Source organism: Protomyctophum bolini (assembly GCF_963924005.1).
Source record: "Protomyctophum bolini genome assembly, chromosome: 18".
NCBI classification, from domain to species: domain Eukaryota; kingdom Metazoa; phylum Chordata; class Actinopteri; order Myctophiformes; family Myctophidae; genus Protomyctophum; species Protomyctophum bolini.
The window spans coordinates 41,173,765-41,201,395 of record NC_137879.1 but is presented as its reverse complement, the minus strand read 5'-3'; the positions used below and the strand labels follow the sequence as shown (position 1 = coordinate 41,201,395).

Here is a 27,631-nt window from a genome sequence, read left to right as displayed (position 1 = left end):
CCCAAAAATGACCACGCCCTTTTAAAAATAACCGCCACTTACAGGGCCGGATTTACCCTCCCAAGTGCCCCCGGGCTAGACAAAATGTCTGGGGTAAAAACTGGGTTTTGTTTTAATTTCGCTATAATTTTGGGGTACCCAGCCCCCCCAAAAGAGAGAGGCAGGCAGGCAAGACAGACAGACAGATCACTGTGCAATGTGTGCATGCACGGCAGGCTTTAGTGCTTTCCACAGCTACCCCACAACCAGGGGGGGCAGTCAGACAGATATTTCGTGAAGCCACTAAGGAAATCGGGACTTCCTGACTGCCGTGCTACGAGCTTGTATGGTTTAAGTCCATCATAAGCCCCATACCAAAGTCACAAAAAATGACCCTAGAATTCCCCTTAACTATAGGGGCATTAGTTTGATGAGCACAGTTTATAAACTGTACTCATCTTTACTTAAATGCCGAAATTAAACTAAAAATAATTATGTATCAATTAGCCTATATTTTATTTAAGACATAGTAAAAATCGCTAATCAAAAAATCATATAGGCTACTACTGATTAAAATTCTTAGTAATAATGAATGTTTATAGTTTAATATAACATAATAATACCGAAATTCTTTATAGGCCTAAATGGTAAATGGTGCATTTATATATAGCGCCTTTATCTAAGTAAATCTAAATATATCTAATCTAAATCCTGGTATAAAAAGCTTGTTTCATGGTAGGCCTACAATGTCTTATTACAATGGAATCAGCATGATATAACGTAATAATGGAAAATACCATACAGATTATGACATCAATAGTCCAATAATAATAATACTAATACTAGGGCTGCGAATCTTTAGGTGTCCCACGATTCGATTCGATTCTTCTGGCATGAAAGCAGAGTAAATTTAGTAAAAAGCTTGTATAATTGTAAAGGTTTTATCAACTGAATGATTTAAACACACAAAGGTTAAATCCAAGAGTAAGAACATGTCTCATTGATTTAGCTTGCACAAATTTGAACCAGTACAAAAGTTACAAAATCTCTTCTCACTCAATACCAGAACAATACATTAGTATTAAAACAGGTGTAAAATAAATACAATTGGCAAGCTTAGCTGGTAGTAAATGCACTATGCAGAAACCCAGGCCATAATGCATTGCATGCACAGGTACATTTGTAAAAATCGATTTTTGGAAAATGAGAATCGATTCTGAATCGGACGGCATTATAATCGCGATTCTAACTCGAATCGATTTTTTTTGACAGGCCTAACTAATACTACTACTACTACTACTAATACTAATAAAGTTGTGCAATTACTATAGTCTGGCAACAAGATTATTGCCCACTTAAGCACTCACAATATGTTGTATTGAGATAAACATGCACGCACGCACACATGCACGCACACGCACGCGCGCACACACACACACACACACACACACACACACACACACACACACACAAGCTGTGCCTATTGTAGAGCAGCTGTAATCAAGGTGAGTTATTGTACCAGTGCCAGTGTCTGTTTACTATGACAAATGAAACACTAGTCTGTCTGTATACACTATGTACACTAATGTTTTTAATGCGACTGTACATTTTTTTATTGTGTTGTGTTATGAATACAAGGGACCTCAGACATCTTGGCACCTTTTTTGGGATGACTGGATCCTTGATGAGTACCTTCTAAAGGTAAGATGGGCATTCATTCATTAATCTTTAGTCTCACTGGTAAGGGGATAGGGGGAAAGCGCCTCAGAGCCCAACGGTCACTACCAAGCATCCAAGCGGTGATCCTGCAAGATGAGAAATAACAATTACTATTTATGTCACATTATATGGAATTGTGTTAGAGGGAATAGGGCTTGTTTTACCGAGCACCACGCACCAGCCTGCTTCCCCGAGAGAGTCTCTGAGGGAATGAGGATGACAGAGGCTTATATACTGCCTGGGCGTTGTCACACAGGACAGGTGTCACTGATTTGGTAGAGGTGATTTGGTATACCGACCTTCCAGGAACAGTCCAAGTTGACATAGCGCTTCACTCCGCCTGTCTTTCCCTCTCTCTCCCTGGCCTACCCGTGGCGTGCGGTCCCGGACCGAGACGCCACACTACATGGGATTTGAAAATAATGTTTGTGTCTTAATTATCCATGATTGTTCGGGACTCGGGTCCTGTTCATAGACGTTGGTGAGAATGTGTACAGTATTTAGAGGCCCTTGATGGTGATGGCATGGCAATTACCAATATTACTATTAGCTTGCCATTTGTGAATTGTCCATACATTTTAAAAAATGCCTTCAAATAATATCCCCCTTTTGAGATCACATTATGCCACATTGCTTAACTACAGTTCAAATTACTTGCATAGGCCTACGTTAGCTATTAGTCTTAACGTTTCTTCACTTTTCTTCTACACTGCACTACCGGTAATTATCTGCAGTTTATGATTTACTGCATGGCGAAAACATGAGTTAAATCAGCAAACCAACTAATACTTTGTCCAATTTTGTCTCACACTAGAGAAATTAGCAATGTTTTGACAGGAATGAATTTGTGTTAGTCTATCTCAGTGGTGGAAAATAACGAAGTACAATTACTTCGTTACTGTACTTAAGTACAAGTTTGGAGAATTTGTACTTTTATTGACTACTTTTCTTTTGCTGTATTTTTACTTTTACTTCGTTACATTTACAAGGAAAAAATCGTACTTTTAATGCGCTATATTTAAAATCGGACACCTCGTTACTCGCTACAAATTAAATAATAAAATCTTATATTTGTCTTACTGGAGGAATGCGCAGTTGAGAATTGAACAGGGCTGCTCCACTCTCAGATAATAGGGGGCGGAGTTGTGTTCTGCTGCCTGGCCTGCTTTGAAGACGGCAAGACGCACACACTGTGTTTTGTCACACGCATTCAACATGGATGACCGAGACACAGTCTTAGCAGAAGGACTTTTTATTTTTCTCCTTGCCTTATGCCCATGCCTTAATATTTAGCGGAAAACCAACCAACAAGTCCCTATCCGACACAAATTAACTAATCTTTCTCAGCCGTCACTGGAGCGCGCATCTAGCTACTGCATGATCATGCACGCTGACAGACAGCAGACACTGTCCCAACTCTTAACACAAACACTGAGGGAACTTGTTGTTGTACACACATAATGTGCCACGAAAAATAGCTTCCAATAGCTTAGTTGGTTATTATCGCTTCGAGGAGGTACGTGTCCATAATATCGCCACGAACGGCCAACAAAAGACATCTCTCTTCCACAGTGAATGAAGCGCAGTGATGGCTAATTTATTATTCGCCGTACAAAGTGTTCCGTGCTGAAAATAGCTGATATTCAAGCTCACAACTCGTCGCGTCCGGACACGTTGTGAGCTTGTAGATCAGCCAACCCCAGCATGCGGAGATGCAGGCTCTGAGAACGTTCAGAAACTTTTGCCTTCACAATAAAAGCATGCAAAAGCCCATATAGAGAAGGAAAAATAATTCGGTGGAATTTCACATTGCAAAAGAGCAATTTTTGTAAAATGTAAAAAATATATAAAAATTAAAGCAAAAAAAGAACGAAAAAGAACTATAATAGTTTATCAAACGATGAACTTTAGTTCAAAATTTGGAATGATGAACTATGAACGGAACTAGTTCATTTTAAAAATCAACAACTGTGAACTGAACTATAGTTCCTAAAAAAAAAGAACTTTCCCAACACGATGTATGCTGTTGGGGGTTCTGTATTTTTAGTATTTGTATGCTATTTAATTTTTTGGAATAAAGCCACTTTTGACAGGATGACAATTTTGGAAATTCATTTCTTTGTATTCATTTTGAAAATAATTTTGTATTTTGTACTTTGTACTTGTACTTTGTAATTTTTACTTTTATACTTAAGTACATTTTACGCCGGGTAAATTTTTGTACTTAAGTACATTTTATTTGAGGTACTTTTATACTTTTACTTAAGTAACTTTCTTAATGGGCACTTTGTACTTTTACTTAAGTAATTTTCAAGTAGAGAATCAGTACTTCTACTTAAGTAAAATATTTTTGTACTTTTTCCACCACTGGTCTATCTATACTCATGGGAGCTCTGATCCACAGTCCAACTCCAACCTCAGTGAACAGATTTCTGTCATTAACATTTCAACTGACCTTTCACTGTGTCCAAATCTGATGAATTCAACAAATGCTGTCTACTTCCATCAATACCTCCACACCACAACCAGCAAGTATCCTCCTTCCAGTGCAGTGAGAGACTTGAATCAGTACTAGCCATCAACATGTGGCTCCCTCTAGTTAGAGATTTTTGCTCATTTCCCCATGTGACAGTTTAATTTACTTTTTGGCAGGAACACAATACTGTCAAAGTCAATGTGTTTGACACTTTGAGCTTTGCATCTCAGACTCAGTAGTGTGGAGTCTGTCAGGTCTCACCTCAGGGGGAGGGGCGAGTTACCATGACAACCAGGCACGCCCATGGCCGGGTCATAGACTCAGTGTATTATCCCAGAGCAATTCTAAATCAGCTGCGCCTCATTCCGGCCGCCGCCCTGGTTAGCAATTAAGGACAGCCGCAGCCTGTCAGCCGCGCCCTTTATAAACAGCCTGCGCACCTAGCAGTATCAGATCCCTGCTACACACAGACGCTCGCGCAGCATATGCCGTCCACTCGGCGTTGGATGGTAAGTCCACACTCCTCTCACTTATGGACTCTCACGTATGGACTATGTTTATTGTTTGATTGTTTGTATCACCACTCAATTGCTCTCTTATATTCTCACATCACCAGGCTTGTAGGAGTGGGGCTGGAAGCACACGCAGGAGCGTGTGCCCCCCATAGACAAGTATACACGGAGAGCCGCATGCATACTGGAGACCCACCTGGCTCGTATCGGGGACGAGTGCGGAAGACGGGACCCCCGTATGGAAACGGCAGCCCCACAGCTCCATAAGGTCGCAGTAAGACAAACCGTTCACTATCTATCACCCGTGTTATTAAGAAGAGGCACTCATAGTGGCAAATGAGCAGCTAAGGATAATAACGAAGATTGTGAATGAAGGAAGTCACCCTGTCGATGCTAAATGAAGACTGTGAATGAAGAGTGTCACCATGGTGTTGTACACTGAAGATTGTTGAATGAAGATAACCCCGTAGAGACTAATGGAAGCTAGCAGGCTCTAGATAAAGTGTCACGTACACCCTGTGAAAGAAGACAGGCCCGTGTTATGTTTATTTCACCCTTGAAGAGACTTTAAGTTGGCTTGCGCCGCCAGGCCCGGTGAAAGAAGACCGTTAGAAACTAGAGCGCTTACTTTGTGTTAACCCCCTGACTGCCGTTGTCGTACCGACACGGCCACCCAGTAGATAGAGAGAAATAAGAATATAAATGCTTGTGTATCTTCCTGTTGGCCGAGCCTAAGGGGCCCTCCGTACCATCCCCGCCCGGTACCATACCAAGTACTTTTACTCTAATTACTCACCACCCCGTATCCGAGTACTTCTACTCTAAAGTACTCTTCTGTGCCTTGTGGATAGAGAAAGATACGCACCCCCTTACCTACCTCCGGGGGAGCCTCCTGGTCTCCTCTGGAACCTGGAAAAGAAGAAGAGAAAGAGTTATACAAAGGTCCAGTTGGTAGACTGCCTAGACCGGGTGTCTCAGGCCCCAACTTTGTACTTACCTTGTGCTCTGACCGTATGCTAACATCCCCTCTCATCCTCTGCAGTGACGACTCCCGCCTCGGAGCCGGGACCTCATGCAAAGAATATTACTGTCTGAGTTCTGTTTGTGAAAACTGACTTTGTTTGAACCTGTTGGAGAAATAAAGCAAGGGGCGCCATCGTGTGTCTAACCCCTGAAACTGCACTCTGAGTTGTATTTCCCACCCGACCTCCCACAGTAGCTACTTCCTCCCTCTCTCTTTCTATTCTGGGTTTGTGGAGATCTCCGCCCAAACCCCACACCTCCTGCCACCACCCTCGTCTGTCAGAACAGCGGACAAAATGGGATGCACTAATTAGTTGGCTTGGACCCAGACATTCACATATGGGGCCCTAAACGGAACCTGTAATAAATTGTAGGCTAGTATAACTGTGATGCCAGTTTGTTCCCAAGTTCCTGCCTTGGTACGGTAGGTATAGCCTCGGAAACCACAGGCGTAATTTCAAGGAAGAGAAAAACTACTGTATGGTCGTGTGTAGCAGAAATAGTGTTGCACATTCAGAGCGGATAAATAGAATGTACAGTAGGCCAGTGGTCTGTGGACCCCCAGGGATCCTTGAGGCAGTTCCAGGGGGTCCCCATAGTTTGTAACCAAATGGGCCCTAAGCCGGTATGGGTCTACTCTGTAACTCTGAGAGTGTACAAATGGAACCAAATTTGTACACTCTCAGAGTTAAATTAACGTTGATTTTACAATACAAATTGGGGTCTCAGAGATAGAAATGCCATGGGGGTCCATAGCCTATTGCATATCAAATTGAAGGGCATTGAAATTAAAATGGTTGAAAATCATAAACCATAAAAATGTTCTCTTATGGGGGACCCTGGCATATCCTTTCAAATGGGGGTCTGCAGGCTAATTAGTGTCAATTTGGGGGTCCTTGACATGACAAAGTTTGGGAACCTCAACCACTGCAGTATAGGCTACCAGAGCTAAGGCTACCAGAACCACACCCAAATGGAAAGGAGATGTGGGTTCTGTTCTGCCATATGATATTCTCCTACAGTAGCTAACTACTCCAAAATGAGCTGCGTTGAGGGAGGCTGGTCTGACAAATTAAAATGTGAAAAAAGTCGTGGTCTCCCTTTTTTGTCTCTTCACATTTTTCCCCCCTCATTCGCCCCACAGCGTGGATATCCACGGCTTGGGGCGAGCCGTCTCTCTCAGAGAGAGAGAGAGAGAGAGAGAGAGAGAGAGATTTTTACCTGTACACTATATTTTTACCTGTACTTTGAGATGTTTCCTGTACTTTTAAACAGAGAGAGAGAGGGGGGGGGGGGGGGGGGGGAGGTTATAGTGAGAGTTAGGCCCAAGGGGGGGTCATCAGCCTCTTTTGTTTGAGTGTGCTGGGTCGTTACTATACAACAACAACAACAACAGATCCACCTGTTGGTGGCGCTGTAACTGGCCAATGTGAAAAGGGTGGGATATATTCCTGTCTACTACAGATTATAGTCTATCCATACAGTAAGTGCATTTCAATGCATACAGAGCCATCTTGTGGCTGTTTGGTAGAATCACTCAACCAATTAATTTCATTCATGGATAGTTTATCATGAAACCACAGCAAACTCAGATTTAATAGCATTATGATGCTTCTGTTCACATGTTGTTGTTGTTGTTGTGTCTGTTCCACCCTGTAGGAATGGCCATGTGGAGTTTGTGATTAACTTGTTCCATCTCTAGCTCAATACACATTTGAATAGCTCAAGCAGACCCAAACCAAATGGTCCAAGTCACAGGAAGATCGAACAACAGGAGACCTCTCTAGTCTAGATGCTGCTATCAACAAGCTAGATCAAAGTAGGCCTATAGCTATTTACCATAGAGTGCAAGCTGTGAACATGGTGCCTATACGTCTGTCCTGTTGGCTCTCTCACCCATGATGGTAGACAAGAGACTCAAACAATTATTTTGGCTATATTAATGAAATGTGGTTCCATCAGATACCACACCTGTCTGTCCGCTTGTCTTTGTTTGCGATATGACGTCCCCTAGTGTCATGGGAAAGAAATAATTAATAAATACATCAGTTCCTTTTTTAAAGATATTTTTGGGGCTTTTCTGCCTATATTAATAGCTGACAGGAAATGGGGGGAGAGAGATGGGGAGTGACACGCAGCAAAGGTCATCGGTCAAACTGTCAGTCTGGATTAGCAGCCTAGGTGCCCGGACCGTTAGGCTGGCCGGGCACTTTGTTTAGTTTAGTTAGACCATTCTACAAGCTCTCAATGAGGAGAGAAGCAAAATTGCAATATGTTTTATATTCATTTTATTACTGATTATTTCTTGGGGACCTGTGGGACTCCCCCACAGGTGATTGGCTCATAATGTAGGTCTATTATTATTAAAGTGTTCTCGAGTTTTGGTTTGTTTAGCTGCTCAACCTGTCTTCTCGTCAAAAAATAAGGGTAAAAACATGCAGTAATCCTGGTCTCTAAACTGCCTCCCCCTGGCCAGCCGGGGCGCCTGATGGAGGGGAAAGGAACTGGTTGGAATAACGTGTTCCTTCCACGCGCTACGTCCAACCAGGGAAACTCCCCCCTGTCAGGTGTAAAGGAGCAACTTGGACACTCAGGCATGAAGGAAGCATGAGTTCAAGTCCGTTGCTCTCCCCTTGTCCCCCATATATGGGGACTAGGTTGGCGGAGGGTGTGTAGAGCCCATGATCACATTAGAATGATTAGATGATTGACACAGGGGTGAAAAATGGCTTACAAAATCGTGGGATAAAAAATATAAATAAATACAAATATCTACAAGCTCTCAATGAGGAGAGAAGGAAAGATTGCAATATGTTTTATATTAATTTTATTACTGATTATTTCGTGGGGACCTGTGGGACTCAACCACAGGTGATTGGCTCAGTGTCTGGAAATGGAGGCAGTGAAAGGACTTGAGGAACAAGCTAATTGTCCTCCATCTTCCATCCTATATTTCAAGGGGTGGCGGAACTGGGTGCTGCAAGTGAGCTTGCCACCAAACCAAAGCCTGGAAGTGGGAATGCTGAATGTAAAAGTAGAGGGAATCTCTGGTTGGTGGTAATCTCTATTGTCATGCCATACTTGATCAAACATCATCTTGTGTTGTCAGCATTCATTGCACCATATATTTGCAGAAACACGCTTCTATATCCTGAATGGTGTGGTCAGCATGTTCAGGGCCTTCTCCCATTATTTACCCAGTGCACTGCATGGGCACCAAGCACTACAGGTCTTTTTTCAGCAACACACAGACACACAAACCACATACCCTTTAAGGTGCTTAATGGGTCCTTCTCCTTTGACACACACTTACAGATAAAGGAAATGTTCAATGTCGGCACGGGTAAGCCTACCTATATGGCCTACCTATACAGTAGCTCGCCTTTGGCTCGCTCAGGCATGATTCACAACCCTCAAGTCCTCGCTGTTGGCGTCAATATAACCCACCGTGGATCCACAGCTGGGTAGGCCTACTATACTGGGTACAGTGAGTTCCATTGGGGGCTGTGTGGCATCCCAAGGTATGCCAATGACAGAGGAGAGGACTTCCCAGCAAGCCTTTGGGGAGAGCCGCACACCAATGCTTATGGCACTGTTGGACAATAAGAACTGTGGTTAATTGAGTTGGGATTTGATGGTGCCATGGTGGCAATAGCAACAGGATGGAAAACCAGTTTAGGATTGAAGTGTAAAGCATGATGTAAATGAGGAGGAAAGCAGACATTTTCCCAGAGCTCAGATTTTTGTTTTAGTTACAAAATATAGTTACACAAACTAGGAACCAGGCTGGTGCAACAGGTGTTTTAGCATCTGAGGTGACATTCATCCTCTCTCTGACACAGCAGTTTCACCGGGGTGAGTTATCCAGTATTGATTGATTGATTGATTGTATTAACAGCTGGGTACATTTCAACAAAAGTACAGATCAATACAAAAACTGCTATGAGGATAAAACCAGAAAAGCACTAAGACTTGTTTACATCAGGGTCCTCCATTTAGGCCTACAAATACACTTCTATCCATTGTATACAGTAAGATGAGGGGTAGATGAGTAGATGAAAGCTCTAATATTTGCTTACAAGATACAAGTGAAGCCCAAACCACACCAGTTGCAACTCCTTGCAAGTTGCAACTAGTCACAACTCCTTGCAACAGCCAACAAAACAGTTTTAAGGTATGCCACACAAATGCAACTCCTTGCAACTGCCATTGGGGATATATGTTGCATATTGCAAGGAGTTGCGAGTAGTTGCATTGGTGTGATTTGGGCTTTAGATTAAAACAAATAGCGTCACGTACCTAACAGAAACAAAAATAACAAAATAAAAAATAACCTCTACCCACTCCCCTCTCTCTACCTTGGGGGCACAGCCTGACAAGGTAATTGACAGTCTAACAATGTGATTGACATCAGCAGCTAGGAGACCTGCTGTGGCACTCTAGAGGACTCCATGAAAACACGCCTCCTGGAAGTATGCCTGCCTAGGGAAGCACAATACATAACCAAAATGTACTTACAGAGGTACATTTTGGTTATGTATTGTGCTTCCCTAGACCCAGCAGAAGTGTCACTTTCGGTGACACTTCTGCATCCCATGTCTGTAAATGCATAAGCATACTTATAATCCATTACAATTTGCAATTGCTTTATAAATAATAATCATATTCATAACACATTTTCTATATGACTTAAGCTATAGCATTTAAAACTATCAGCTTTCCAAAGTCGAATGCTGATAGTTTACCCCTCTGATCTGGTGGTTTGCTATGTATTCCTTTGTTAATTATCTGAAGTCTATACACAAATCAGGGCTCTGATTTGTGTGTGTGAATAACTGTAAAGCAAAACCTAAGGGCACGGCTGAGCTGAACTCGAATGGCCTGATATAATGATACCCAAGCATCATCCCCCTCTGACCGCCCACACACATCAGTGGAGCTGGAGCGGGGGGAGAAAGTGCTGCTTTGTCAATGAAACACAGCTCTGACTGGGAGCGGCGGAGGTTGGCAACAAAAATTCCCAAATATTCTTCCAGAATACTAGCCCTGCAAGCGCGCCCCTGTGGGGCCCATGCAGGCTATGTGTGGGCAGTGAGGGCTATGCCAAGCCCGCACCAAACCTGCACAGGCCCATAGCGGGTTTGCCCAAGTGAGGCCCACAGCTGTGGTCTCACCGCAGGCTTGCTGTGGGCAGCCCACACTTGCGGGCTGGGCTGGGCCAAGCCCATAGTGGGCCAGTGTGGGTCTTTCCGTTCAGGGCCAAGAGCAGATTTGTACCTTTGGCCCCCATGCGTTTTTGTGTGGGCAGCCCATAAACAATAATTTATATATTATAATAATTTTCCGCTCTTTTCCCCTGTACGTATAGTTATATGTACACACAGTCACACACACGCACGCACACACACACACGCACACACACACACACACACACACACACACACACACACACACACACACACACACACACACACAATATTAATGTATATTGTATGTATGTATATATTATATATTTGTGTATAGTTACTTTCCACCACTGCACCAAACCACATTTTTTAGCACTGCTTTAAATTAAAAAAAATAAAAAATACAAGGCATTATTTTTCTAGCATAGAACAACTCATGCGAAAGAAATCTGTCCAGTTGTGCGCCTAAGCTTGGAACTATTTTTTCTTTTTTATCATATCACTCCGCGTTCTACAACGTCTCGAGGCTCAGTATCACTCCGCCTGTCTGGGATGGATGTCCCACCTCTCTCCTCATGGTTAGTTATCATTTGTCGCTGAACTGTCAATCTGGCGAAAAGTATTAATCTCATTGGTCGACAGACGACAGTAGGAAAGAAGCCCTTTTACTTTGTAGTTTGTTGCTGCTACGTCATGGGACGGCGGGAGGAAAGAAAAAACAATAACATCGTATCTGTCTTAGAAGTTCTATCTGGTGAGTTTTTTATGAATAATAATTACGTTTAACAGCAAACATTTGTTACAGTTTAAGTGTGATGTTGTGTTGAGGTTGTATTTGAGTACATTTAGCAAATTCAGATATAATTTCCGTCGAGTAGACCTAAGTTTAGTGTAGCAACATCAGCTGAGTTGTGGCTATTATAGTTAGCTACTAGCAGCTAACTTTGACAGCTAGCTGTTGACTTCAGCTTAGCCCAATAAACCAGACTTAAACATGATAAGTTGCTCATTTCAAAGGTACACGTTGGTCAATAACACTGTTGCATTGGTGAATTGCACGTTTTAGCTGATCTACAAGCTCAATTCTCCAATTCTGCTCCAATTCTGGGAGCTTAACTGCTTGAAGAAGATATCAGCTGAGATGCTGATCAAGCTAGCCTTTCCTCGTTTACCAGACCCTAGTCTGGTTTTGAGAGGCTCTTGTCGGGTGTTGCTAATATTCGATGGCCTAGATGAATTCCGTTGTCGTTTGAATTTCTCTGATGCAGCACCCTGCACTGACCCCATGAAAGAGTTGTCCATTGATGACCTGGTCACCACTCACCAACATCATCCAGGGGAATCTGCTCCCGGAGGCTACAGTATGGGTGACTTCCAGGCCGACAATGGCTTCACTAATCCCCGGAGGATTGGTTGACCGGGTGACTGAGATCCCAGGCTTTAGCCCAAAGGATATCCATACCTTCCTAAACCACTACATGTTGGAAAGGGATTTTGCCGATAAAATATGGGAACACTTAGAGTCCCATAAAATCTTAATGTTGATGTCTTATGTGCCAAGAATTTGTCAGCTGGTAACCGATACTTTGAGGTACCTCATGCAGACAGCCACCCAGGAAGGCCTCCCAAGGACATGTACAGAACTATATGGCAACTTCTGTGCCATGAAGGCAGAAGTAGGTGAACCAAGAGGCAGGGAACCTGTAAAGGTAGATCATCTCCATGGAAGTAATCGAAAGCTGCTAGGGAGTCTCGGACGGATGGCATTCTATGGGCTCCTCAAGCACAAGTACACATTTAGTGAGCAGGACCTCAAGGCCTATGGAGTAGATCTACCATCCACCCAGAGCAGTCTTGGTGCTGGAATCCTTATTCACGAGGAGTCCATCATCTGCACAGTGTACCGGTTTACACATTTGACCATACAGGAGTTCCTGGCAGCTACTTTCTACCATGTCTCCTCTAAGCGGGCCATTTTTGACATGACAATGTCTTGGCCCAAGTTCGGATTCCAGAACCACTTCAGGAGCGCCTTACAACACTCTCAGCAAGACGATGCTGGGCATTTGGATCTGTTTGTGCGTTTCCTGACAGGACTGCTGTGCCCAGAGGCTGCAAAACCTCTTGCAGGGCTGTTGGCCCTTGGGAAAGACGATGGTAGCCAGAAGGCATGGGCGGCAGGGTTTCTGCATGGTCTCTTGGCACATGGGAGCGCTGTGGTTTCCTTGCGTGCCGTCAATCTAGCCTACTGTCTGCAGGAGCTGAAGCATGTAGAACTGCTGAGGAGTGTAGAGGAAGATCTACGTGCTGGCAGCCTGGGTGGGAAGTTGACACATGCCCATTGTGTTGTGTTGGCCTATCTACTGCATGTGTCCACAGAGTGCAGAGAAGAGGTCAATCTAACAGCTTGTTTGACCTACACTACTGTTAAATGTCTGCTCCCACAGCTGCTGTACTGCAGCTGTCTAAGGTTAGAGCCTCAATTAATAAAGCATTCTCTTATAACATGACATTTTGAGCATTCTTGAGTTTGTGTGAACTCTTATTCAGTATTGAAAACAATTGTTTTTCAGACTAGAGAATAATCACCTCAAAGATGATGTCATGGAACTGCTGGGAAGCTTGCTGAGTTCCAAAGACTGCCATATCCAGAAGTTGAGGTTAGGTCACGCTTGCATCGATACAGAGTGTTGTATTCCTTCTATGCATTCGAATTTGAAGGAAATTATATAACACTAAAAGCACATGATGCACATCCATTTCCAATCAAATCCAATCAAGTTGTTCTTTTGATTTAGTAGCAGCCTAAACCATAATCCTATAAATAAACCACAAACCTATCATTTCCTTTATCCTACCAGTCTTGCAGAGAATAAGATCAGTAACAAAGGTGCCAAAGCCCTCAGCCGTGCTCTCTTGGTTAACAGAACCCTAACCACACTAGAGTGAGTAGGATACTAGTATGTCTGATGCTATACTACTGTGATTGCCATTATTATTATTATAAACCACAGTGCTTTCCTCACTTAATTTAGTAGTTTCAGTTGTTATTTTACGATTCATGTAGCCAAATAACCATCTTTTTGTGTTGTAGTGTCCATAGCAACAACATTGGTTCCAAGGGAGTTATGGTTTCTGGCAGAAGCCCTCAAAATGAACCAAGTCCTGCTGTCAATCAAGTAAGTGAAATGTTTTGTGACAGGATTGAGCAACATCAGCTGCTTGCACAATACCAGAATAGCATTTTCTGTCACTGTCGCCCAATTTGGTGCGTTCACTGCGTTGTGCACCAGATCTTGTGTAGCAGATCATACTATATATACATACTATATATATACACTTTATTTTACTTTTTAATGTAGGAAATGTTACTATCTGAACTATTGTTTGGGAAACTGGACATGGGCAACTAATAAATCACTATTTAGTGTTAGATATGTTATGCCTCATTATTGTCATTGCATGCCAGCTTCCAGAACAACTCCATAGAGGACGAGGGTGCTCGGGCTCTGGCTGAGTTGCTGCAGATCAACCGCAAGCTTGTTTTGCTGTGTGTGTGTGTGTGTGTGTGTGTGTGTGCGTGTGTGATAGAGAGTGAGGCACACACACACTTTTTTTTTTTTTTTTTTTTTTTTATCCCACGATTTTGTAACCCAGTTTTTCTTTTCACCCAGTGCCAATTATCTAAGTAATACTGGGCGCTACACTTCCTCTGCCAACCTGGGGGGGCAGCGGACTGACCTCATGCGTCCTTCTATGCATGAGGAGTCCAAGTTGCTTCTTTTCACCTGACAGAGGGGAATTTCCCCGGCCGGACGTAGCGCGTGGAAGGGACACGTTATTCCGACCAGTTCCTTTCCCCTCCATCAGGCGCCCCGGCTGGCCAGGGGGAGGTAGTTTTAGAGACCAGGATTACGGCATGTTTTTGTGAGGGTATCTACCCTAGGGGACACGGGGAGAACATGCGCCACACAGAAAGGCCCTATCGCCAACCCCCGCCTCGGGTATGGGCACTGATGACGCGGAGGAGGGAACACGCCGCCAGTGCCCACAGCGTCCCCAGCGGGAATCGAGCCCAGGACCTTGTAGCTGTGAGGCGACAGCACTACCAACTGTGCCACCGTGCCCCGCGGCACACACACTCTCATACATTATGAGAGTTTAATTTAAGTTTATAAGAACTGAGTTGTGTATCTTACATATTGTGTCTGATACTGGGTTTATTGCACATGTTGCAAGTGTGCAAGCCAAGTAGGCCTATAGTACACACATATGGAGTTGCAATTGTATGAATGTGTCTTTCTCACATTCTTACATTTCTGTCTATGATTTCCCTGTGATTATTCCAGTGTTCAGAAGAATTCAATTGGAGCGGATGGAGCCAAATGGATTGCTGATGCGCTGAAAATCAACCGGACTCTTACAGAACTGATGTATCCGTAACATATCCGTATATATTTCATATATCTAATTAAAATTACATTTAACATCAAATTAAATAGCACAGACCAGCAATGCAGCACCATTAGTATAAATGTGCTATAATATATAATACATTATAACAGTATAACATACTGTTATACTAAAAATCTAAAAAACACAGCCCTACGGGCCGCCAGTTCAATATCACTGCTATACACTCCCTACATACAGTATGCTTGTACTGTACATGTAGGCTACAGGTATAGTGAAGCATTTGTTCACTGTACCATATTATAGTACTGTAAGTAGCATACTCTAAATATGAGACCCCAGCAGTTCCAAGAGACTAACCACATTTATTTTTCATGTCACTATAGCCTCTGCAGCAACCAACTGGGGGACAAAGGAGCAGTTGCCCTGGCCAAGAGTCTGGAAGTCAACCACACACTTATATCTCTGAAGTCAGTACACTTCATCTTCAATCAATAAAACGCCATGCATCACATACTGTACAAATACTGTACTAGAATTTGTTCATCTACAACAGTGGTTTTCAAACCTTATATCAAGGTCCATTATTTATTTGGCATTTGAGCCACAGACCACCATTTGATGAGATTTTGCCTCTCAGACCAACAATTCCATGCTGTATTGATGTTGGTACCATAGGAAAGATAACAGGCAAACATTGATCAAAATAACAATTCTTCTACATTCTCTAATTGTGTAGACTTCTTAAATTTAGTAATGCAGATGTTTAACAATAATTGGACCCCAAAGGGTTCATTTAGTTTCATTTTACGCTCTTAAGAGTTAAAGATCTATAAGGGTCCATTTGGTTACCAACTGTCTATCATTTAGCTGGGGACCACCTGGAACCCCCTCAAGGTTGTCATGGACCACTGGTGGTCCCCGGAACACTGGTTGAAAACCACTGATCTAAAAGGTTTTGACTTGCATTGTCTGTTGGTCATAGAGTGTTGATAACCGGTCATTTGCTGCTGTGTCTTAAAGCCTGATTTATGCTCAGCAACAGTGTCATGTGATGAAATTCTAGACAAACAGAATTTACATTTCAACTGAAAATAGTATCACTTTTTCATACATGTTCCCTTGTTGGATTTTGGTCTGCTGCCAGCCTTCAGAGTAACTCCATTAGTAACAAGGGGATGACGGCTTTAACCCAGGCACTGAAGCTGAACCACGGCCTTGTTACCTTAAAGTGAGTAACCCCTCCATATCATGCTGCTCTCAACATCATGTTGACTTCTCTGTAATTTCATCTCCCATGGCAGCATCTTCCATCTTCAAAAGAAGCCATAAAACATTTTAGAGCATGCTGAATGCCAGGACTGTTTTATAATAAAACATTTTAGGTTGTTTTTTGTTCGTTTGGAACTACGGTCTCCCCAGTCTCTGGCCGGAATCGAAAAAGAAAATGTATTGATGGTTAATTATCTGTACATGTGAGTTAGTGCGCTGGAGATAATGTGTGAGGCTAAAATGTCTCGACCCGAAGCGGAGAACAACAGGAGAGAGTTAACCTCCTGTTCTTCTCCACTTCATTTGTGTCCCTTTGTTGTTAGCCTGCGGGAGAACTCCATCGGGGTGGAGGGGGCGAAGGAAATGGCCCATGCCCTCCGAGAGAACAGCTCTCTAAGGAACCTGGAGTGAGTCAAACGCATGCACACACTGTACACTGTACACACACATGCTCCATCCAGAGTATACCAGTCAAGGCTCAAGGCTAGCTAATGTGGTGTTGAAGATCAACGGGAACACTGACTATAAAAATCACACCCGTGTGAAGTGAGGGGCACTCTTATCATCTTACAACATGATGATGTAACATTGAACTAAAAACAAACATTAAACATTTTTGGCCAGCTAGGGCAGGAGGTATCAGGGGTACAGACTTTAGTTTAAACATACAACTCCACCCCCCCCCCCCATTTGTTTTACGTTATGTTTAATGATAAAACATTGATTAATTGTGTTGCTTTGTTCCAGTCTAACAGCAAACCTGTTGCATGATGAAGGTGTGAAAGCTATTGCTGAAGCAGTAAAGGTCAATCGAGCTCTCACTTCTTTACAGTGAGTTTTTTTTTTTTTAGTTTACTTTGTTTGTTTCGTTTTTTTTGCACATTAACAATGTAACAGTTTCGTCATATTTAGTTCATAGAACGTGCCATAGAGGGGAAAGGGAAAACATACTGTATATGTATGCCTTCACAATGAAGGAACCACAAAAAAATAAAAGCAACAAATTAACAAGGGAAAAATGTAAACAAATTCCAGCACCAAACATAAAACAAAGAATACATACAAAAACAATGACGACGCACGTGCACATGCATGTGCGCACACACATGTGCGCACACACAAGCACATGCACGCACACACAATTTAATGTACAGTGTTTCTCTTCTTGCCAGTCTACAGTGGAATTTAATCAAGTCCACTGGCACCAAAGCATTGGCTCATGCACTGATGTCCAATTCCACAATTCAACTCCTGGAGTAAGAAACTCAACATTTCCATTGCAGCATTATACATTACTTCTATAGTTTTCACATCTTTTTGTCTTTGCCTTGGCCTGTATCCCATTCATATCTATTTTCATTATTCTTTGAAAGTGGCAGAATGATAATGATGTGAAAAACTCAATATGGTTGACTGATTTGTTCTCTGTCTGTGCATGTCCATATGTGCTGCAGTTTACAAGAAAATGCAATCGGAGATGAAGGAGTTATTTTTCTCGCTGAGGCCTTGAAGACCAACACAACTCTGTGCACTTTATGGTTAGTGGCACTTTTACATACAAATGACTGTAAACAATAGGTTGACCAAAAGCGATAGAAAATCTGATCATTGCAACATGTTAGGGTTCTCCTTTTTCGTACAGTAAATTTTTTATCAATGGTTTGTGAATGTGCATGACTATATGTATATGTTTATGTGTGTGTGTGTTATGCATCATCTCTCTAGTCTCCAGGGTGTCTCAGCAGGGGAAACTGGAGCCATTGCAATGGCAGAAGCTCTGATGTGCAACAAAGCCCTACATACATTAGAGTAAGTTCATATCTGTGACTCTGCTTATTAACTCTTTTGGTCACATGACCTTTGTCCATGCTCATTATGTGGCCATATTTCCTTGTCTTAGAACCCCTCTTTGTAAACCCCAGACAATGCAACTGCATTAACATCCCATTCAGTACAACAAATGACTGTATATCAAGAAGAACAAGGAAGGCCCAAGCTTACACTTAGTTCAGGCACACTTGTATCGAGCCAATGATAAGCTTGTGTATATTGGTCATCAGTCAGCGTCACCTTGCTGCTGAAAGTGCTCACTGTTTGACATGCCACATGTCAAACATTGATGAAACTCGGCCACTATAGATAGACACATGTTTGCTGTGGATGGTTTGGTAGAATTGATGGTAACATTTAACAATTTTCTCCCAGGCAATCACTTCCTTGAAAACACTTACATTTGTCTGCCGTAAGAAATCACTAGTGAGAATGGCAGAGTATCTGCTGCCACATTCTAGCAGTTTGTCTATAATTATTGCGATTGCACAAGGGAAATTGACCAGAAAATGAAACTGCATTTCCTCCCCAATGTTACATTCTGGTTCTTGTTCTATTCTTTTGGCCCTAATATCACGTTGTCCACTGTGTTTCAGCCTGTGAGGAAACTGTGTAGGGATGGAGGGGGCCAAGGCCCTGGCCAATGCGTTGAAACACAATAGAAGCCTCAAATCTTTGAAGTGAGTGGATCACATAGCAGAGCACTGTGTGTGCCATTTGGTAATATTGATTATTGATCAGTAAAGGAAATAGGGAATGTATTTTTTGACTGATATATTAACAGGATAATTGTCTTGCATGTTGTAATGAGTGAATGTACTGAGACAGTGGTCTTGTCTTGTTAAGAGTCGTTGTGTTGTGTCTTGAGTGACGTGGACATCCGGTCCGCGTCATAAAGGAAGTTAATGTATTACCCGAGCTTGTGGAGGGAAGTTTAATAAATACTACTACAACTGACATGAGAACTCGCTGAGTCTGCTTGTGATATTATAGGTCCTATGATACACATCAACAGACATTACATGGTGTCAGAACCGGGCGTGTCGTTGTAGAAAGAAAAAAAAGACGGACAAAAATGCCGAAGTTTAATCCACCGAGTGAATTTAAGTTTGACTGCCCAGAGGAATGGGAGGAGTGGAAACAGAGATTTTCTCGCTTCAGGTCGGCTACGAAGCTGGATAAAGATGACGGTGACGTTCAAGTGAGTTCCCTCATCTATGCGATGGGCAGCGAGGCTGAAAGGATATTCAGTACATTTACGTTTGCTACGGAGGATGAGAAGACGAAGTACGACGAAGTGTTGGCAAAGTTTGAGGACTACTTTGTTCCCCGCCGCAATCTTATACATGAGAGGGCCTGTTTTTATCAACGTGACCAGCAACAGGGTGAAACGGCGGAGATGTACATCAGAAGATTGTACGAATTGGCTGGACACTGTGATTTCGGGATCCAGCGGGACGAGCATATCAGAGATCGCCTTGTTATTGGTTTGCGGGACAAGGAGCTCTCCCGACGGCTTCAACTCACGGCGGATATAACCCTGGCGAGAGTCATCGCGGAGGCGCGCCAGACGGAGGAGATAACGAGGCAGGTTAATCTCCAGGCCAACCAGCCAGTGGCACCGCTGGCTAACGTTGATGCTGTGGGACGACGAGAGGGACCCGGACAACAGAGAAGAAATGAATGGCAAAGAAGAGACAACAGCAGCCATGCAGCTGCAGCCCATGGAAGGGAGGAATGTGGGAGATGCGGAAAGCCCCAACACTCTGACGAGAGACACTGCCCTGCATTGAAAAGTAAGTGCAATAAATGTCACAAAAGGGGACATTGGGAACGTGCATGTCTTTCAAAGGGAGTGAGAGAGGTTGAAGAGGAGCAGCCCTACTTTCTAGGAGAAGTGGGTGCCGAGACTAAGCAGGATGATTGGACTGTTAGCCTAACAATAAGCAACATGCCTGTAACCTTCAAAATAGACACGGGGGCCGACGCTACAGTTATTGATCAAGGCACATTCAAGTTGATGAAGCCAAAAATAAAGCTGGGACCTCCAGACACACGCTTCATAAGCCCAGGGGGCAACCTCAGCTGCATAGGCCGTTTTGTGGTCACCACCAGCTACAAGGAGAGACAATATACATTTCCAGTGTACGTGATAAGGGGGACATGCAACTGCCTGTTAGGCCGCCCTGAGGCTGTAGGGATGGGTCTGGTGAGGCGTGTGGACGAGGTCAGCAGCCTCTTCGGATCAGGTGGGTTGCTGAAAACAGACGCTGTGAAAATAGTCCTGCAAGAGGATGCCCAGCCATATGCGGTACATGCAGCCAGGCGGATACCTCTGCCACTGGTTCCACTGGTTAAAAGAGAACTGCAACGCATGGAACACGAGGGCATAATTGAAAAGGTTACACAGCCGACAGAGTGGTGCGCTGCTATGGTGCCGGTGCTCAAACCCAACAAGAGGGAGGTCCGATGCTGTGCAGACCTCAGGAAGCTGAACCGTGCGGTGAAGCGGGAAAAGTATGTACTGCCGACTATGGAAGAAATAATGCACAGTAGCCAGCAGCTACGGGTTGGGAGCCGTCCTACTCCAGCAGCACGGGGAGGACTGGAAGCCCGTGGCATACTGTTCCAGGCGTCTGACCGACGCAGAGAAAAGGTACGCTCAAATTGAAAAGGAGTGTTTAGCCAGTGTGTGGGCCTGTAAATCGCCATAGACCTATGTGAGTTTAAAAAGAAGAACTACCTAGTGGTGTCTGATTACTACTCAAGATACTTAGAGATTCTGAATATGCCTACTACTACTAGCAGTCAGATTGTAGCTAAGCTGAAGGCTACATTTTCCCGTCACGGTGTGCCAGAATTTCTAGTGAGCGATAACGCAGCAAACCTAGTCTCAGCTGAGATGAGGAAGTTTAGCGAGGATTATGATTTTGTCCACGTGACATCTAGCCCACATTTTCCCCAGAGTAATGGTCACGCAGAGAGGGCGGTCCAGGTAGCAAAGGGGATACTGAAGCAGGAGGACCCCCTCCTAGCTCTGATGACGTACAGGGCCACACCATGTTCTTCTACTGGAGCCAGTCCAGCAGAACTCTTGATGGGCAGGAAGCTCAGAACCACCTTGCCCACACTACAGGACAACCTGAAACCGAGCCGACCCGAGGAGGACGTCATCAGACAGGCGGATGCTGCAGCCAAGCAGAGGCAGGCCTATTACTACAACCGCAGGAATGGAGCGAGGTCTCTACCCCCACTGAACCCAGGGGACACTGTGCTCGCAAAGTTGGACGGACAAAAGCAATGGACAATGCCGGCTGTGGTTCACAGCGCTTGCTCAGCTCCAAGGTCCTACATACATAGTGGAGACAGGCCAAGGGGATCGGTATAGGAGGAACAGACGCCATCTGTTGACCACACCCAACACACACACGCGTGTTAGGGAGGGCCTCGACCAGGTTATGCCTGGGGAGGTCATGGACACTGAACTGCCCCATGATACAGACGCACCTGCCATTCCTACACAGGGGACTGAGACTGTTACACGCTCTGGCAGGGTGTGCAAACCAGTGTGCAGGCTGGATTTGTGAACTTATGGCCTTTGGGGGGAAAAAAAAAAAAGAAAAAAAAAGAAAAGGAAATTGTGAAGGGGGGTGATGTGTGTGAAATGTTCATAATACCTGTTGTTTGTTCTCTTGTTTATTTTCCATTTTGCATACTGAGAAGCCACTGACTTAAAGTAGCGAAATTAGGATGTGAATTTGTGTTTGTTACAGTAAAAGGAACTGTGAAAAGATTTGGGAGTTAATCAGCTTGGAGGGGGAGATGTAATGAGTGAATGTACTGAGACAGTGGTCTTGTCTTGTTAAGAGTCGTTGTGTTGTGTCTTGAGTGACGTGGACATCCGGTCCGCGTCATAAAGGAAGTTAATGTATTACCCGAGCTTGTGGAGGGAAGTTTAATAAATACTACTACAACTGACATGAGAACTCGCTGAGTCTGCTTGTGATATTATAGGTCCTATGATACACATCAACAGACATTACACATGTGATGACAGGAGTGTTCTCTGTGTATATTTATGCGTGTTAATCTGTTGTATTTAGTCTACAGGAGAACTCTCTGGGTATGGATGGAGCCATATTCATTGCCACAGCCTTGAAAGGAAACCACCAGCTGACATACATAAAGTGAGTCCTCCACCTCTTCACATGCACCCTTGCTGTATTGACTGTTGAGTAGGTTACATGTAATGTGTCATATGTGCGTTACCATTTTGCTAATGCCAAAATCAACCCTGTAGCTTGCAGGGAAATGCCATTGGACAATCTGGGGCAAAGGTGATATCTGATGCCATCAGGACCAACTCTCCTGACTGTGTGGTGGATATCTGAAACAGAGATTGACAATATAGCTCCCATATCGTCATCCTTCTATCATGATTGTACTGAAATAACACGTGACAGTTCATTCAGTTGGAATGAATTCATTCCACTTAAAAGAAGAATTGTAATCCACCTTGGCTACTTGTGATGTGTGCCTATGCTAATGTTGACAGGAATATAACATCATAAAATGCATTGTTGTAAATGCATTAAATGTGTTATTAGATATTTACTTTACAATATATATTTTGTGGACCTACACAGGATAAATCTCTGTGATATTATATCATTGTGTTATTTAGTTTCAAATCACTAATCAATAATCGGAATGGTAATGTACACAGTAATTACAGTATTCATGCAAATGTATTTTCATAATAAACCCACCTCTATCTACCAGTTGATATGCTACTGTAATTGATAGTGAGTCCACTTTTACGAAGGTCTGCACTCTGCACATAATAAAAAAAATGATTTGACAAAATCTAGATGTGTCTCTCCCTTACAAATACCACACCTGTCAAGGCACACAGAGGCAAACAGGTACAGTACAGTGAATTTTGAATCTAAGTATGCAGGTTTAACAATAACTTGTTGTAGTGGGTCTTTATATGACAATTGTAATGTTTGTACTGTATGCACAAGGGTTCACTTTTAATGCTAAACATTCAGCTCCTTCTTCCACCTCCGAAACATTGCCAGACTCCGCCCCACACTCACCCTCCCTGATGCAGAAAAACTTGTCCACACCTTTATCTCCTCAAGGCTCGACTACTGCAATGCACTTCTCACCGGGATCCCTAGCAAGAGCATCCAGAGGCTCCAGTATATTCAAAACAGTGCTGCTAGGATCCTGGTGAGAGTGCGAAAATACGACCACATCACACCCATACTCCACTCCCTTCACTGGCTTCCCGTCTCCTCCAGGATAGATTACAAGGTCTGCCTCCTCACCCACCAATGCATCCACAGCAACGCCCCCCCCCTACTTAAAGGAACTCCTTGAACCCCCAGCCTCCACCCGCTCCCTCTGCTCCGGTACATCTAACACACTCAAACACCCAAGAACCAAACTCCGCACCATGGGGGACCGGGCCTTCTGCTCAGCTGCCCCTCGGCTGTGGAACGCCCTCCCCGACCACCTGAGAGCACCACAGTCCGTGGACGTTTTTAAAAAGGGACTAAAGAAAGACCTTCCTCTTTAGTAAGGCATTTGCCCAGTCGGACTCTTAAGCTGCCCTGTGTGCTGTTTTTAACTGTTTTATTCTTATTTTTTATCTGTAGCACTTGTTTCAAGTTGTTTCAATTTGTTTCAAATATAAAGTGCGTTATAAATAAATTATATAAATAAGTATTATTATTATTATTATTATTATTACTAATACACAAGGCCTATATAATATTTATTAAAATAATAAAATTATTATTTATTATATAAAGTGCTATTTTTACATTACATTACTACATCATCTTTTCAAGAAGTTTTAAAGTATTGACTAAACATAGCCGAACATAGTTCGATAGTGTCGAACTCAACTTGGGGCGAGGGCCGCATTGGTCAAAAGGTCACTTGATGGGGGCCACAAACAGTTGCGGAGAGAGATAGTCACTTACTCACTTGTTGTAACTTGTAGGGATGCCACAAAGTGACCATCAGCCAAATCGAATAGTCGACAGCTCTGCCGATTAATAATCGATTAATTGAACCCACCCCCCATATTAATCAATATCAGATACAACTTATAAGATTTTGTATTATGCACATGCCATGGTCACATAACCATTATATGTTGAGTGCATGCTTTGATGGTTACAGCTTTATAATCAGTTTTGATGAGTAAACCTTTGTGGAGATCTTCTCAGTTCTCATTGTATGCTAGTTACTGCCATTCAGGATGGAAAATGAAATCCATTTGGATTTGGGGAGAAGTAGTTTTATAAGGGGCTGGTATGAAGTACTTGATATAAAGAGAACATGTTCAGTTCACTAGTCTACTCTACACCTGCCTTCATTTCATCTGATTGTCTGTCTGGCAGGCACTTAAAAAGCGATCGTTAACTGTGTCTGTTAGGCCGCAGTCACACCTTTCAGACAGCCGTCTTATCAATGTTTTATGGTTTAATCAGTCTTGTCGTTTGTCGCATCAATGTACCACAATGCTTTGCGTAATCTGGGCGGTGCGTGGGCGGTACGAGGACATGCGGAAACAGATCCACGTGTTCGTGTTGCCTGTTGTTGTCCTTACGCTGTTAGCTGCGGGACACAGTAGCTAGTAGCTTGTTGGTTGTGTCAACGTGTTTGTGGTGACAAAATGTTTTTTTGGAGGAGAAAGAGGGCTCTTGTCCTGGCGATGTTGGTGGCGAGGAGAAAGAGGGAAAGGGAGACGCGCCAGAGAGAGCTTAGCAACGACTCCATTATTTTTAATAAAGCGCATCCATTTTACCACAACACACGACTTTATTGCTACATTTCAGGCTGTTAGCCATGGGGCGCCTGGGCGCACGGCTCTCTCCTATCTGCAGTCAGACCGTTCAGCGTTACTTCAGGAGTGCTTTGGCATTGCCAGTGGACACTTCGATGTTAATGTTATTAAAAAAAATGAGAGAGAAAAAAGGGGGGGAATCATAACATTTCATGCCCAAAATGATTGTTTGCGAGCAGTAGCATTTTCAGAAATATAAGTCATGGCTACGACTCTTTCATAATCTCCAGTCCAATGCGCACTGCCCATGCGAACTGAAAACATGTTCATTCATATTAACAGTTTTATTTTATTTTAACAACCAAATCATATGATTTTGAATCATATGAATCAAAATTTCTGCTGAGACAGTATTTTAATATAGTCGCGTAGTTTCAGCGATGAACGATGCACACCGAACGTTAAGCAGCTCAACCCTGAAACACAGCAGCAGCTCAATGACGAAGCTCCGTCTTTTTAAGCTCTTTTTAAGCCCTGTTTTTTAACCACTGCAGACAGCATATGGATTTTAAGGTTCGGATACACAGTTTTACTGATGTGCTTTTTAACTGGATTGCCGACATTCGGACTGTCAGCCCTGGCCTGTTGCTAGTTTGACAGCTGCAGCTGCTAGCTGTCACAGCCGTGGCACGTTAAACAAGCGACTTTTTCAGTTTATAAGTAGCTCCGGTCCATTCTGTCAATGCAGGGTGTGCGTGTGCGTGTGTACACGATAAATATCTAGTACATTTGTATATTCACGTACAGTCGTACAAGTAGGCTACACAGCATAGGCACTCAGATCATAACACAGGGCAGAATCATATAAAAGCATTAGGAGTGAAAATGCATGCACCTTGAATTATAACGTTTGTTTTAATTTTCTGTTCGGCCACGACGGGCAGGGATTATATTTTCCTGTTGAATTGCTTACTGGAACAGACCAAACTACTTTACTTAACAATAATACGAAAGTGCATAGGCTTTCCTCTTCCGTGTCTGCACTATGCAAAAAAAAAAAAACAGACTCAGAGTGTGAAAAGACCGCCCAGTGCAGCGTAACAAACGGACCTTCTCTCCTATTGGTTGGCGGGTAAACCCAACCCTTTTTGTCTTGTGTCTGGTGCCGCCTTGTTCTTCAGCTTGTGGACTACAGAATGTTTTGTGTCGTGTGTCTCGCCCCCCCCCCCCCCATGAAACACGTTTGTCTGATGAGACCACGTGACTCCCATTAGAAATGCATTGGGAGCTGTCTTGTCTGATGCTTTTCATCAGACAACCATAAGACGGCTGTCTCAAAGGTGTGACTGCGGCCTTAGAGAGAGGGGCAGAGAAGAGTGGCTTTGCTCAACTTGATTTATACTTATATTCTCCACTCTGATGAAGGTACATGTTCGATATATCATGCAGCATTACTTATTAGTATATTTTGGCTATTTAAAAAAAAAGTCAGGCGGGCCGCAGAAGACGACGTCGGATCGCCAGTTTGACACCCCTGGCTTAGAGCCTACTATATATAAAAAAATGACATGTACTGTAGTATGTTTACATGTACTACATTTTCAAAGAAATTATCAAATTGCTACACCAAACCTTCCAGTATCTTCAGAATGGATTGCAGAACTTTACATAACATTCTGGGTTCACAAAGAGTCCTCTCAAATCATCTAGTGAAATGAGACTCCATGATGAAAATAATTTCATAGACATGTTTATTGCAAGAAGTAAAAAAAAAAAAAAACAATAGTTATATGTTTTTTAACATAACTTTGGAGGAAACCAGGGTAGTTAATCAGGCTTGACCAAATTAATTCATACACACAAATACTCTGGTTCCACAAATAAAAGCATACAGATTACATTACATTATATCATTTCCATCTCCCACCCCTCCACACCCCCTTCTTGTTTGTCCCTCTTTTGATTTTGATTTCTAGTTTTTAACCTTTTAAACCTTTTTAAATAGTTTTCTAATAAATATGTCTGTACCTCTTTCTGTAAAGCGACTTTGGGTACCCAGAAAAGTGCTATATAAATCGTATATATTATTATTATTATTATTAATAGACTTTAAAATGCTCCCCGATGATGAATTCCCCCCTGACATTGATTTTATGAGGTTTTATGTAAATTTCCATTGGGTAAGATTATGTAAAGAGATCTGCTAAACTGGTAGCCATCTTGAAATCTTGAATGTACTGTCAGATGTGTTGAGTCATTCAAAATCTAACTTTATTTGCAATTATCTGTGTGTATTTAAACAGTCCTTCAAAAATGTAGCGGAGGATGAAAACCGTGACCATGGCCGGCACCTTTTTTCCCCAATAAATATTTAATTGAAATGTGTTTTTTTCTTATTAATAATAATAATAATAAT

At 43.0% G+C, this 27,631-nt stretch overlaps 1 pseudogene across 1 annotated transcript in view; it reads left to right on the top strand.

Annotated features, from left to right (window-relative positions):
• LOC308333702 (protein NLRC3-like) overlaps positions 1-22,849 on the top strand; it is a 31,111-nt pseudogene extending 8,262 nt beyond the window's left edge. The window contains exons 2-17 of the transcript in view: positions 11,962-13,365; positions 13,469-13,555; positions 13,757-13,840; positions 13,990-14,074; positions 14,365-14,445; positions 15,245-15,328; positions 15,695-15,778; positions 16,456-16,539; positions 16,904-16,987; positions 17,328-17,411; positions 17,753-17,836; positions 18,035-18,118; positions 18,306-18,389; positions 19,007-19,090; positions 22,514-22,597; positions 22,711-22,849. The product of the transcript in view is annotated as a protein NLRC3-like (transcript). The remainder of the gene's footprint in view (positions 1-11,961; positions 13,366-13,468; positions 13,556-13,756; positions 13,841-13,989; positions 14,075-14,364; positions 14,446-15,244; positions 15,329-15,694; positions 15,779-16,455; positions 16,540-16,903; positions 16,988-17,327; positions 17,412-17,752; positions 17,837-18,034; positions 18,119-18,305; positions 18,390-19,006; positions 19,091-22,513; positions 22,598-22,710) is intronic.
• The last annotated feature ends 4,782 nt before the right edge of the window (positions 22,850-27,631 follow it).